The sequence below is a fragment of the Hemicordylus capensis genome, chromosome 9 (assembly GCF_027244095.1).
Source record: "Hemicordylus capensis ecotype Gifberg chromosome 9, rHemCap1.1.pri, whole genome shotgun sequence".
NCBI lineage: Eukaryota > Metazoa > Chordata > Lepidosauria > Squamata > Cordylidae > Hemicordylus > Hemicordylus capensis.
In genome coordinates, this window is record NC_069665.1 from 6833915 (window position 1) to 6846860 (window position 12946).

At 45.7% G+C, this 12946-nt stretch overlaps 1 protein-coding gene across 1 annotated transcript in view; it reads right to left on the reverse strand.

Annotated features, from left to right (window-relative positions):
- NECAB2 (N-terminal EF-hand calcium binding protein 2) overlaps positions 1 to 12946 on the reverse strand; it is a 215989-nt gene that overhangs the window by 80381 nt on the left and 122662 nt on the right. The window lies entirely within an intron of this gene.

Consider the following 12946-nt stretch of genomic DNA (forward strand, 5'->3'; position numbering starts at 1 on the left):
GGGAGAATTTGGTGGAGGAACACATGTGACGATCATGTTAACTTCTCAGGGATTGCGCAGGAAATACCAAGGAGGAGACAGGAGCCCTGGACCGTCTGGCTGAGATTTCTCCCTGCCAGGAATATTCTGTTATCTAGAGTATCACATTTACTATATTTAACAGCAATGCTGGTTAAGCACAGAAGGTCTTTAGCTACAACATAGTCTTCTCAGAGGGGACATAACATTTAAAAACCTGCTCTCTGAAGGCACTTGGTGTGAAAATGAGTTATTTTAGAGCCTGCTCAGCAGATCAGAAGGGGGAGAAATATATAAATAAGATGAAGCAAAGTAATCTGCCAAAGTGAATACAGTTTGATGAACTATTTTATCCCTACCTATTTGAACAATGGAGGTCTCATCAGTCTGGGGAAAGTGCTCAGCTTGGCAAAACCAGCACCTGGGTCTCATAAAGTAATCTTCAGGCTGTTCAGAGGATAGGAACATAGGAAGCTGCCTCACACCAAGTCAGAGCATTTGTCCATCTAGCGCAATATTGTCTACACTGACTGGCAGCAGCCCTCTGAGGTTTCAGACAGGAGTCTCACCCAATATGGACGTGCAAATAGGTTTGATGTTGAACGTGTTGGTTTGACTGTTTGGGGTCGAGCTGAACCATCCCTTGTCGAATCACAATTTCTTAAAAAAAAATTTTTTTTACACTCACAGTGGAGGTTCCCCTCCCCACACTGGCCTCCCTTATTCCAGAAGTTGGCAGTTCATTTTTCGGCCTTCCCCGCTCGGCGCGGTGGCCATTTTGAAGGGCACAAATCACATTTCAAGCCACACTTCATTGGTTGTATTCTATCATAGGGAAGTCAAATCAGAGTGAGGACAATGCTACCTGCCCTCACTCTGGAAAGACTTGCAGGATTAAAAAAAAGGGGGGGGGGGTTCTTAGCAGTAGTAGAGGCTGTAATTTCACTACCACCTAATGGCACAGCGGGAAATGACTTGCCTAGCACGCATGAGGTTGCTGGTTCAAATCCCCACTGGTACCTATATTGGGCAGCAGCGATATAGGAAGATGCTGAAAGGCATCATCTCATACTGTGCGAGAGGAGGCAATGGTAAACTCCTCCTGTATTCTACCAAAGACAGCCAGAGGGCTCTGTGGTCGCCAGGAGTCGAAACTGACTCCACAGCACACTTTAAGTGGTGAAAACAAGTTGCTTCTCTCTTCAGCCCACCCTGAAAATCACCAAAGCAGTGCCCTTATTAGCAGCCTACAAACAGGGTAGAGAAGAATGGAAGATAAATTTAGGACCGGCCCTGTGAGAAAGAGATTTATGTCCTCATCTGCTGTGTGTGGAAGTGAAATTGAATTTTGGAAGAGAAGGGGGGGGAATGCATAGTGATAGTAGCATTCCCACTGAAATAAGCACATGTAATAAAGACAAGTTTACCAGCCTAGCAATTTTGATTTCAGAAACCAATGACCGAGGGTGACACTACCAGAGGCATGATGAGGATATTACAGAGGTACCATCACATGGCTTCCTGATATTGATTTTTGAGACTTCTGCGGCAGAATCAAGAGCGGAAAACGGCAGGTATCAGGAAGCACTTTCAACTCAACATGCAAACTTTCCAAATGGGTCAAGCATCCCTGGGTTAACTTGCATTTTTCAGAGATAGGAAAATAGGAAGCAGCCTTATACTGAGTCAGGCTCTCAGTCCATCTAGCTCAGTACTGTCTACACTGACTGGCAGTGGCTCTCTGTGGTTTCAGGCAGGAGTCTTTCCTGCCTGGGAGTCTTTTCCTTTACCTGGGATGTTCTGCATGCAAAGCAGATGTTCTGCCACTGAGCTATGGATGTTCCTTCTGAGTCAGACTCTTGGTACATCTAAGTAACTATCATCTACACCAGCATTCTCAACATTGGGTCCCAGATGTTACTGGACCAACTCCCATAATCCCCAGCCAAAAGCCACTGAGGCTGGGGATTATGGGAGTTGAGGTCCAATCTGGGTCCAATCTGATTGAGGTCCCAAATCTGGGGACCCAACATTGAGAATCCCTAACACTCTTCTGCAATCGTGCTGTCAAATTCCCAGTTTTGAGGATTTTCTCCCGCTCTTGTATAGCCTTCTCAATAGCATAGAGTGGGACTTCAGGCAATAAAATGTGTGTGCACAGACAAGGAAAACACACTGGGGTGTGCTGTAGCAGTGCACGCTAGGTGCATGAATTAAACTTGCACACCATGGTCCTTAGTTCTCCCCCTCATTGAATTCTCACCCCATCACCAGAGGCTTCCATGGAAAAAGAGGCGAAGGGGCAGACCACGTTGCACCCAATGCCTAGTTTTCACCGAAGTGGTAAATGTGTGTCTGGGAGGACCCATCTGCAGGTGGGAGATGACAACTGAAGTGGTCCAGTGGTCCAACTTGGGGAGAATTGGGTCTACCAGGTTTGTTATCCAGAGAGCTGATTGCTGTTTCAATTCACTTCATTTCCCCATCTTTCTTGTGCTAATGGAAACAGATGTCCCCTGCTTGAATGCAATTATGCTTTGGAAGAAGACCACTGGCTCCATGGCTGCCCAGTTCAATTATTCAGTGGCTTGCCATCCCAACTGCAGTCTTAAAGGCAATACAAAGCCACTGGAAAGACATCAGGTGGCTTTCAGGTCTTCTTGTGGCAAATACCCTTTCGATAACCCATTACTCCTCAGACGCCTGGGAGCCTCTCTGTTCCAAGATGCCCTGAATATCTCCATGGCATCCTTCACTTTGCAGCTTTCATGTCACAACTGAAGATGTTAGACATCAGCAGGAAAGCTTCTCTCCAGCCACTAAAGCAATTAGGCAAACGGCATGGGTTACGTTAAGACCATGCATTTCTTCTTCAGCAGAGATTTTATTGGAACATGGTTAAATAAGTGGCTTATTTTTAGATCTTTTCTCTGCAAATGAGTGGGGGGGGGACACTGCGGGATGAACTAGCCCCAAGAAAACACACACTGACTGCAAAATTAAGTTTGCTTCAAATTCAATCAATCCTAGGGCTGCTTCAGCTCCTCACAACACAAAAAAGAAAATATCTGCAGAGCAGGTTTTGACATTTAGTTAGGATGCACCCCCACCCTTTCCAAAGAATGTATAAGTTATAACAGCATATTTCTCTGGATAACTTTCTGATTTAGAAACTGAGGTAGTAATGCTGTCAGTCTTGATAAAATGAGGGGCAGGTGCTTTTGCAGACAATAAAATACAGCAATAAGGAAAATATAGCAATTTCAGACTGCTTGGTTTAGCTGCTGTGATGAAGGTTTTCTGAGCAGTTCTTGCCATATCTTAGGAGGAAACAGGTGAAACCAGATGTGATGTTAATCATCTTGCCTTCCGTGTGTGTGTTTTTCTCCTGAAACAGCAGCTCAGAGTGTGTGTGTGTGTGTGTGTGTGTGTGTGTGTGTGTGTGTGTGTGTAGATAAATCATCATTTGATGGGTTTTCTTCCCAATTTTTAATACCTCTGAGATATCATAAAGCTGAATCGTTTATATTAAGCAGCTCATTTGCGACAATGAATGACAAAGGGATCTGAGTTCTATTCCACCTTAGAAGATCACTTGGTATACTTTCCAGAGTTTGAGATTTGCTCCAGTCACCTAACTCCAGAACCTTACGGTTCTGAAATACTGAAAAGCGTTTGCACTGACACACCATAATCCTGATCTGGTGTTATACAAAAGGCGATCTAAGTAAAGGTAAAGGTAAAGTTATGCCATTGAGTCGGTGCTGAGTTATACCATTGAGTCCTGGTGACCACAGAGCCCTGTGGTTGTCTTTGGTAGCATACAGGAGGGGTTGACCATTGTCTCCTCCCATGCAGTCTGAGATGATGCCTTTCAGTATCTTCCTCTATCACTGCTGCCCGATAGAGGTGTTTCCTATAGTCTGACTGGCATGCAAACTGGCTGGGAATGGAGGATGTGCAGGCACCCTGTGTCCATCAAGGCAGGTGTGCACCCTCCGTTCCCAGCTGGTTTGTGGACAAGTGTGGGCAGGCAGTAGGAGCACTGCCAAGAAAAACGCCGATGGTGAGCGGGGGGTGGTGGTGTGTGCACTGCCACTGAGGTTAAGATGCACTCCTCCTGGCTGCTTTTCCGCTCCAACAGGCAGCTTCCTGCAATTCCTTTTCAGGGAAAGGAAAATGGCTGAGTGTCAATTACAAATCTCTTGTATAGTGTCTAGTCGCACTGTTAGATTCTGAGTGTGAATTATATTTCCCTCCAGCATAAACAAAGAATAGAAATGGAAAGCGCATCAATTTTCATGAAGAGAACAAGAGAAAATGTCATGCTTCTTGATGCAGAGATTTCTCTGTAACATTTAACAAGCAATTTCACATCAAGGTGTTTCATTCCCAGCAACTAGAGATGACAAAACTTACTTGCCACTGTAAGAGAGTGGTCAAAGAGAAATTAACGTGGGCAGAAGCATAAGTCATAACGTCAGTTCACGTTGCTTGAGAAGTGATGCCTGCTAAGATCTGGTGCTGAACCAAATTTGGGGGACATTTTCAAATAAATTCTTCCCACTTGGACTCCCCAAATGTCCATTTATTGTCTCCTCATCTGAAGGTGTAACAAGAACGAAATGAAGCAAGTTTATTCTTTAACATTGCTTCTTTAAAAAGAGTTATGCATTGTTTAATGTAAGTACCAAGTGTTGAAACTTTTTTTTTAAGTGTCTCATGAGATTGAGTCTCAAAATCAAAACTTGAAAATGTTCACAATCCTAAAAGAGTCACATACTATCCTAAAGTTTTGTCACATTTAAAATTTGTGTGAATTTTTGTTTCAGCTCTAAGGTATCATGTACATTTTGTTTGGCCTTGCAGAAATTTATTTGTTGAAAATATTTATATCTTGTCCCTCTAGTGCTAATGGCACAGTGGGGCCATTAGCTTGAATAGCAAGCTAGAGGTCGCCAGTTTGAATCCCCGCTGGTACACCTATACTGGGCAGCAGTGATCTAGGAAGATGCTGAAAGGCATCATCTCATACTGTGCAGGAGGAGGCAATGGTCAACCCTCCTGTATTCTACCAAAGACAACCGCAGGACTCTGTTGTCTCCAGGATTCAACATTGACTCAACAACACACTTTACCTTTACCGTCCAGTGCAATACTGCTTGGGGTGGCTCACAACAATAAAACAGCAGTTACTGAAGATTTTTGGTGAGCTCAGATAGTTAGATTGGTAGCCAAATGTTCAAACTTGATGAAGATTCACTGATAGTTCCAGTTCATCAATGCCTTTCTTAAAATATAGTGCCCAGGACCGGAATCAGTATTACAGGTGAGGTCTAAGCTTACTCCTTCATAAAGTAAAATGATCACTTCTTATAACTGGGACGTAGGAACATAGGAAGCTGCCATATACTGAGTCAGACCATTGGTCTGTCTAGCTCAGTATTGTCTTCACAGACTGGCAGCAGCTTCTCCAAGGTTGCGGGCAGGAATCTTCCTCAGCCCTATCTTGGAGATGCCGCCAGGGAGGGAACTTGGACCCTTCTGATCTTCCCAGAGCGGCTCCATCCCCTTAGGGGAATATCTTCCAGTGCTCACATGTGCAATCTCCCATTCAAATGCAACCAGGGAGGACCCTGCTTAACTAAGGGGACAAGTCATGCTTGCTACCACAAGACTAGCTCTCTTCTCTTCACATGTAACACGAAACTAGAGGTCCCTTCACCTCCAGTTTCGCTAACCAAATGTCCAAATATCAAAATGCGGCAAATTACAGTTAAAGGAGGAAATGGACCTGTGGTTTCCCTCTCTAAACTCCATTTGTCATCTTCAGTTATCACTTGCTTTTATTATCCCAACCTACGGATTGGTGGTGCCCACATTACATCCGAACACTGGCACCACTGTTAGCCTTCTCCACAACCAGAGATGAGGGAGGAAGCTCCTCCCTCACGCTGACTGCTATTGGCTATGTGGGCTGTCCTTCAGGAAAGAAAGAAGCCTGCGCAGCCAGCTCCCCCCACCTCTCTGCAGTCTCGCTGACTGCAGAGAGGATGCTCTCCAGAACATCCGAATGTGGACAGGAGAGCCAGGGGTAGGGGGCAAAGAACCACAGGTCCATTGGCAAGGCAGCCTATGCTTTGAGATATTACACAGATCTTTGGTATTTTTTCCATATGACACATAATTAATCTATGGAATTCTCTGCCACAGGATGTGATGGCGGCCACCAGCTTGGATGGCTTTAAAAGGGGCTTGGACAAATTCATGGTCTATCAGTGGCTACTTGTTTGGTGGCAATAGGCCACCTCCAACTCTAAATACCACTTGCAGGGAAGCAACAGCAGGAGAGAGGGCATGCCCTTACCTCTTGCCTGCGGGCTTCCCAGAGGCATCATGGTGGGCCACGGTGTGAAACAGGATGCTGGACTAGACAGGCCTTGGGCCTGATGCAGCAACAACACTCTCCTTATGTCCTGATCCATCTTTTATCAGCAGTGAGATGGACTTTGCAAAGGGCTGTGGGTCTGTGTGAAAAGCGGGGGCTTTCAGGGTCTTCAGTAGCCTTTTGTGGAGTGGAAGCAGCAAAATTATGAACCCCGGAGTGTGGGCAAGTGTAGTCCCCATCCAAGTTAGCATCCTTGACCCCCTTTTCATGCACCCCTGAATCCTGCTGAATCCCAGCAGAGCTAAGATGGAGTATTTAAGACACTTCACTGTCCTAGGCGGGACACAGTTCAGCCCTGTTGCTACCTCCCTCTGACAGGCATGTCGTTAAAGCCAGAAGACAGGAAAAGTGCCTTCAGAGTCACAAGCTGTCAATTGCTTTCCGTTCCTCAAAAATGGATCAATCGCAAGGGAGCCTGTCAAAAGCCACAGCTTCCCCTGTGGGAGAGGCTCATTATCTTCCCTCCAAAGCTAAGACTCAGGCTCACAGTTTGCTTTAGCAAGGGAAGGTTCCCGAGGAGCACAGGAAGGCTGTTGTGCCAACTGTTGCTGCAAGAGACTGGTCTTCCCTGATGCATCTGGCATTTCTCCATCAATCCTATCATTTGGCCCTGCACATTTGGCTTTTGGTTTGTCAAGGAGCAGCCATGGGTAGGCATGGGGTTATGAAATAGCAGCTGCAGGATAGGGACCATGGTAAGGGTGGAAGGAAGCTTTAACGCGTTCTCTCTCTCTCTCTCTCCAACAAGGTCCTGGTCCAAACCAGGGGGCCCATGGCGAGATATGCCTCAAGAGTCTTCTGACAGATTGATGTCATTAACTTTGCGCAAAGACATGGTAAAAATAACCCCCTTTCAATCTAATATACGTTTTTAGCCAAAGGGTATCATTTTTGACAATTTAATTAGCATCAGCTGAACACTCACTTAACGGATGCTCTTCTTCAGAACCCCCTAAGAACCATCGCTTCTTGTCTTGCACAGGAACACGGCACAGATGGCGCCACAGAAGGACCATAAACGGAGTAATTGTCACTTGGCGCCCACCACATTCAGGCAGATTTTATTTAAAATACCACCAATGATGAATAAACACAACAGGCAAGCAGGGGCGTAACTATAATAGGGCAAGGGGAGACAGTTGTCTGGGGGCCCACTGCCTTGGGGGTCCCCCCCAGAGGCAAGTCACATGCCTGACTCCCCCAGCCGCGCAGCCGCCCGGGCTTCCTTCAGCTGTATTCATCCTCCGAAGTTGATGTGAGTGTTAAGACCTGGAGCTACCAGAACAGCATGTCTCTCTCTAGTACCATTAAATGACTGGCATCGTCCACAATTTACAAACCTGTTAAAAATAATTTAGGATGATGTTGTATTGTGGCACATAGGATATATATATATATGCTTTTTGTTACCACTATTCAGCCTCATTTAAGATTTCTGTACTTCATGAGCTGAGCTTCAGTGGGGTGGGGGCATTTTAAGATCGTGTCTCTGGGCCCTCTCCAACCTTGCTACGCCCCTGCGAGCGAGCCAACATCAAAGCAATTTATCCCCGGATGCTTGAGGAACTCTCATTCTCTAAGATTCTGTGCTGGCAGCATTGGGCAATGAGGCCACCTGCCTGCAAGGCTCATAGGAAAGACCAGCCCTGCATGCAGAGGCGTATCTAGAGAAAATAGCGCCTAGGGCAAGCACTGAAATTGCGTCCCCTGTCCAAACATCTGACACCCATCTTTCAGATAACTTTACCATAATATCAGCTGAAAAGTTTCCCCCTCCCCTCGCTGGCCTCTAGGGCCTTGCAGGGACAATCTGAGCATGTGCGGTGGCCATTTTAAAAAATAACTGGTTTTTTTAATGGCCGCTGAAAACAAAATGGCCACCGTGCATGCTCAAATGGCCTCTGTGAGGCCTGGCATGGCCTAGGGCCTCACAGAAGCCATTTGAGCATGCACAGTGACCATTTTGTTTTTGTTGGCAATTTAAAAAATAATAATTTTTAAAAATGGTGCCCCCCTTCAAGTGGTGCCCGGGGCACATGCCCTGCCTGCCCTACCCTAGATACGCCCCTGCCTGCATGGGCACCTACTGGACATTTTCCAGGGTGGGGGAAGCTCCTGATGGTGGCCCTTGGGCCTCTACCCCATTGTGAATGGGCGTGTGTGCTTGCATGTGCCCTCTAACCACACTTCCCTGGGTCAACGTCAGATGTGGGGAGGTATGGCCAGTGTTGGGAAGAGAGGCAGCTCTGTCCTTCTCATAGGAACATAGGAAGCTGCCATATACTGAGTCAGACCATTGGTCTATCTAGCTCAGTTTTGTCTTCACAGACTGGCAGCGGCTTCTCCAAGGTTGCAGGCAGGAATCTCTCTCAGCCCTATCTTGGAGATGCTGCCAGGGAGGGAACTTGGAACCTAGATGCTCTTCCCAGAGCACCTCCATCCCTGCAGGAGAATATCTTACAGAGCTCACACATAAAGTCTCCTATTCATATGCAAACAGGGTGGACCCTGCTTAGCTAAAGGGACAAATCATGCTTGCTACCACAAGACCGGCTCTCCCTAGCCTCTCAGCAGCCTGTGCTTCATTCAATGCCGACTCTGAGATTTTTTTTGGCAGAGAAAAAAGCTCCAGGACAGCACTGAACGAAGTGCTGCCTGCTGAGGATCAGGAAAGGGGAGGAAGCGCCCCTCTTTCTGATCCTGGCCACACCCTCTGCATCAACCTCAGATGCAGGAAGGCATGACCAGTATCGGGGAAAGGGGCAGTTCTGTCCCTCTCCTGATCCTCGGAAGCACTGACTGCCGAGGTTGGGGAGAGGGATGGAGCTGTTCCTCTTTCCAGTACTGACTGGATGCAGGGGGGCAACTGATCCCCTCGACCCCATGTGGATGCCTATGCAGTCTGGGGTGCCAGATACTCTGGAGGGCCCAGGGGAAGCCTGGGAGGGAAATCTGGGAGGGAACAGCTAGGGGCCTGCACGGAACCGCTGGGTTCTTTGAATCCATCCGCTCGATTACAGCTCCCCGCCTGTTCAGCATTGTCTGTATCCGGGAGGCACAACTCTAATGCCCCAGTGGGCTGGAACCAACCACAACTTGGTGTGTGTGTGTGTGTGATGGGGGGGGGGGGAGATCAATTTCCAGCACATTAAAATTGATTATTACAAATATTAATGAAAGTGAGGGGCCAGAGGCTGAAAATTTTATTTAAAATCTTCAGGGGGAAAGGGAAAGAGCGACAGACTCTGGCCCAGGGGCAGGGGATGCCTGGTCTCAAGTGGCCAACTGCATCGTGCTATGGTGGCTCGTCAGCAAGACGACCAAGAGCCCTTCATGGCTCCTGCTGTTGCGGCAGGAGAGTCCTACCTGCGGGTCAGGGAAAAGGTCTCTCTGGGCCAGATCCACCCCCTGGGACCTCTATTGTGCAGGCCTGGTCTACACTAACTGGCAGCGGCTTCTCCCAGGTTCCAGGCAGGAGTCTCTCCCAGCCCTACCTGGAGATGCTGTCAGGGATTGATTCTGGGGCATTCTCTGTGCAGTGCAGAGGCTCTACCTTGGAGCTACGCCCTCCCTGTCAACTAAGGGGAACACCGTATTTACCCAAATAGAAGATGACCCTGGATTTAAGACAAGCTTCCTAAAAAGCAGAGGTTAAAGACAGATTATTCATGTATTCACTTGAAAGGAACAGCACTCTGAATTTAAGACAGCCCCCCAATTTCTAACGTCAATGAACTTGGAAAAAATCTAGTCGTGGAGTCAGGAAAATTCAGTACCTAACAGCGCTCACATGTAGTCACCCATCTAAATACAAACCAAGGTGGATCCTGCTTAACAAAGGGGACCATTCAAGTTCAAATATGATTAGTATTTATATACGACTATATTTATATACTGCTTTTCAACAAAAGTTCCCAAAGCAGTTTAGATAGACAGATATAAATAAATAAATAAATAAATAAATAAAATTATTGTTCCTGCAAGACCAGCTCTCCTCCTCCTATTTGACAGAGTGAATTCCTACATATTCATACATTCACAGCGAATGTGCATAAATAAGCAGCCTCAGGAGAGGATTTGCCGTATAGTCCAGCCCATGAGCATCGACTCCAAATGATATCAGGGAATACATAGAGCATCCAGCCTGCAGTGGGGTGTTTCATAGTTGGCTTGACCAGCATGCATTTCTACACTTGAAAGTCAAGCACAGTCACTGGTGCATGACCTGGAAGTTATGCATATTGACCAGACAAGTTGCAGTTGCTTGTTCATCCTCTCAGTATGTGTATATTCACCATTATGTTTGGTAAATGTGCACATTGCCCAGGGTTTTTTTGGCCAATGTACAACTTTAGCTACGTTTTCCAATCAGCATGATGTATTTAAATCAGAAAGGTCCCTTGTGAAAAGAATGTGAGACTCTTGCTCTGCAGTTACAATATACACAGTCCACAAAGAGCTTCCCCTCTGGGTCTAGATTCTATGAAAAGAAAGGAACCCATACAAATTAGACTCACCCCATTTCAGGAATGGAGCTTTTTACGTGGCAAAGGACTGAACATATGCAACCTATGGAACTTTCTCTTTCACCTACCCACCAACACAACAACAATAGATCTCACTAAATCGGAAAGCAATTACAGCCCCACACTTTGTTTAGCTTGTAGACTTTAGTGCCTAATTACTGCAGATCGTTTACAAGCTTCCCCCACAGAAAATAATTGCCACATGTCTCCTTATAAGAAACAAATGATCAGCATTCTCTTAAAGGCACAAAATATAAACACCAATTAAAAATGGTTATACAAGCCCTTCACAAGAAAAACAGCCCTGTAGTGAAGATTTTAATAGAAGGAATCCAATATGCCTTTTTTAGAACTTAGCTGCACCTGTGCTTGCTTGAAAATTAAAAAAGAAGAGGGAAAGTAGCGTTTAGAGAGGATTTTCCTTCTAATGGGTTGGTGAAACCTCTTTAGCGATACCCGAGGCAGCGGTTGTGCAGAAACGCAGCTGCACTCAAGGGCACGTCAACATTTTCTTTTAAAGCAAAAAGCAATTTATTTCTTCAAGGATAAGAGAGAGAAAAAGAGGGGCAGAAATGCACTGCAATCACTAATGACAGCCTAGGTCAGTGCAGAAAGTATGCTTCCCGCCATGAGAGAAAGGGCCAAAGGATCTTCCTTTTAGACTGTTTTTGCCATCATTACAATTCCTCTCTGTTTTACAAGAAATCCCAGTCCCAGTTAGTGCCGGAGTCAGATCTGGATAATGGCTCATTTTCATTTTTCAAAAGAAGAGTTGCTATGGCTTTTGTTTCCCACCATGCCTCTGTGTAACATGTCATCCGAGATCAACATAGGAATGTAGGAAGCTGCCATATACTGAGTCAGACCACTGGTCCATCTAGTTCAGTATTGTTTACACTGACTGGCAGCTGTTCTCCAAGGTTTCAGGCAGGAGCCTCTCCCAGCCCTACCTGGAGGTGCTAAGAAGTGAACCTGGGACCTTCTGCTTGCCAGCAGATGCTCTACCACTGAGTAACGGCCCCTCCCCTAAGGGGAATATCTTACAGCAGACAATGCTCACATGTAGTCACCCATCCAAATGAAAACCAAGGTGGACCCTGCTTAGCAAAGGGGACCATTCATGCTTGCTACCACAAAACCAGCTTTCCTGCTTTTACACTTGACTTCCTTTTTTCTTTGAAGACAAAAACGATCTGCACCACAGTTGGTTAAAACCAGAAATATGAATACAATTAATATTTATATACCATACAATGAATATTTATATACTGCATTTCAACAAAAGTTCCTAAAGCAGTTTACAAAGATAATGAATGAATGAATGAATGAATGAATGAATAGCTCCCTGCCCCCAAAGGGCTCACAATCTAAAAAAAGAAACATAAGACAGACACCAGCAATAGCCACGGGAGGGATGATGAGCTAGGGATGGATAGGGCCAGTTGCTCTCCCCCTGCTAAATAAAGAGAATCACCACTTTCAAAAGGTGCCTCTTTGCTCAGTTAGCAGAAATACCCTTTTCTCATGTTTTGACTTTTTCTGTTTATTTCCAACCTCATGATGAGATATTTTTTACAACTACAAAGCTCTTTCTCACTTGATGAACTTGGGTTGCTTTCAACAAAGGCATTGCTTGCTGCCTTTGTTTGGATTTACAACCTTTTGTCTTAGATCATGATCCAAAGCAATAATGATTCCTACACAGAGTAGAAGGTTGGACTAATGACCTAAAAGGTCTCTTCTAAAAGAGACTCCAAAATTCTATAATTCCGCAGCAGAAATTAGTATTTGAAATGTTTATATATCACTTTTTAACACAAACTTCCTCAAAATGGTTTACATACCAAAAGGGATGGGAAAATGGCTCTCTGTCCCAAAGAGGCTCAGAAGCTAAAAGAGGCACAAAGGAAACCTCAGCAACAGTCACTGCAGGAATGCTCTGTTGGGCTGAATA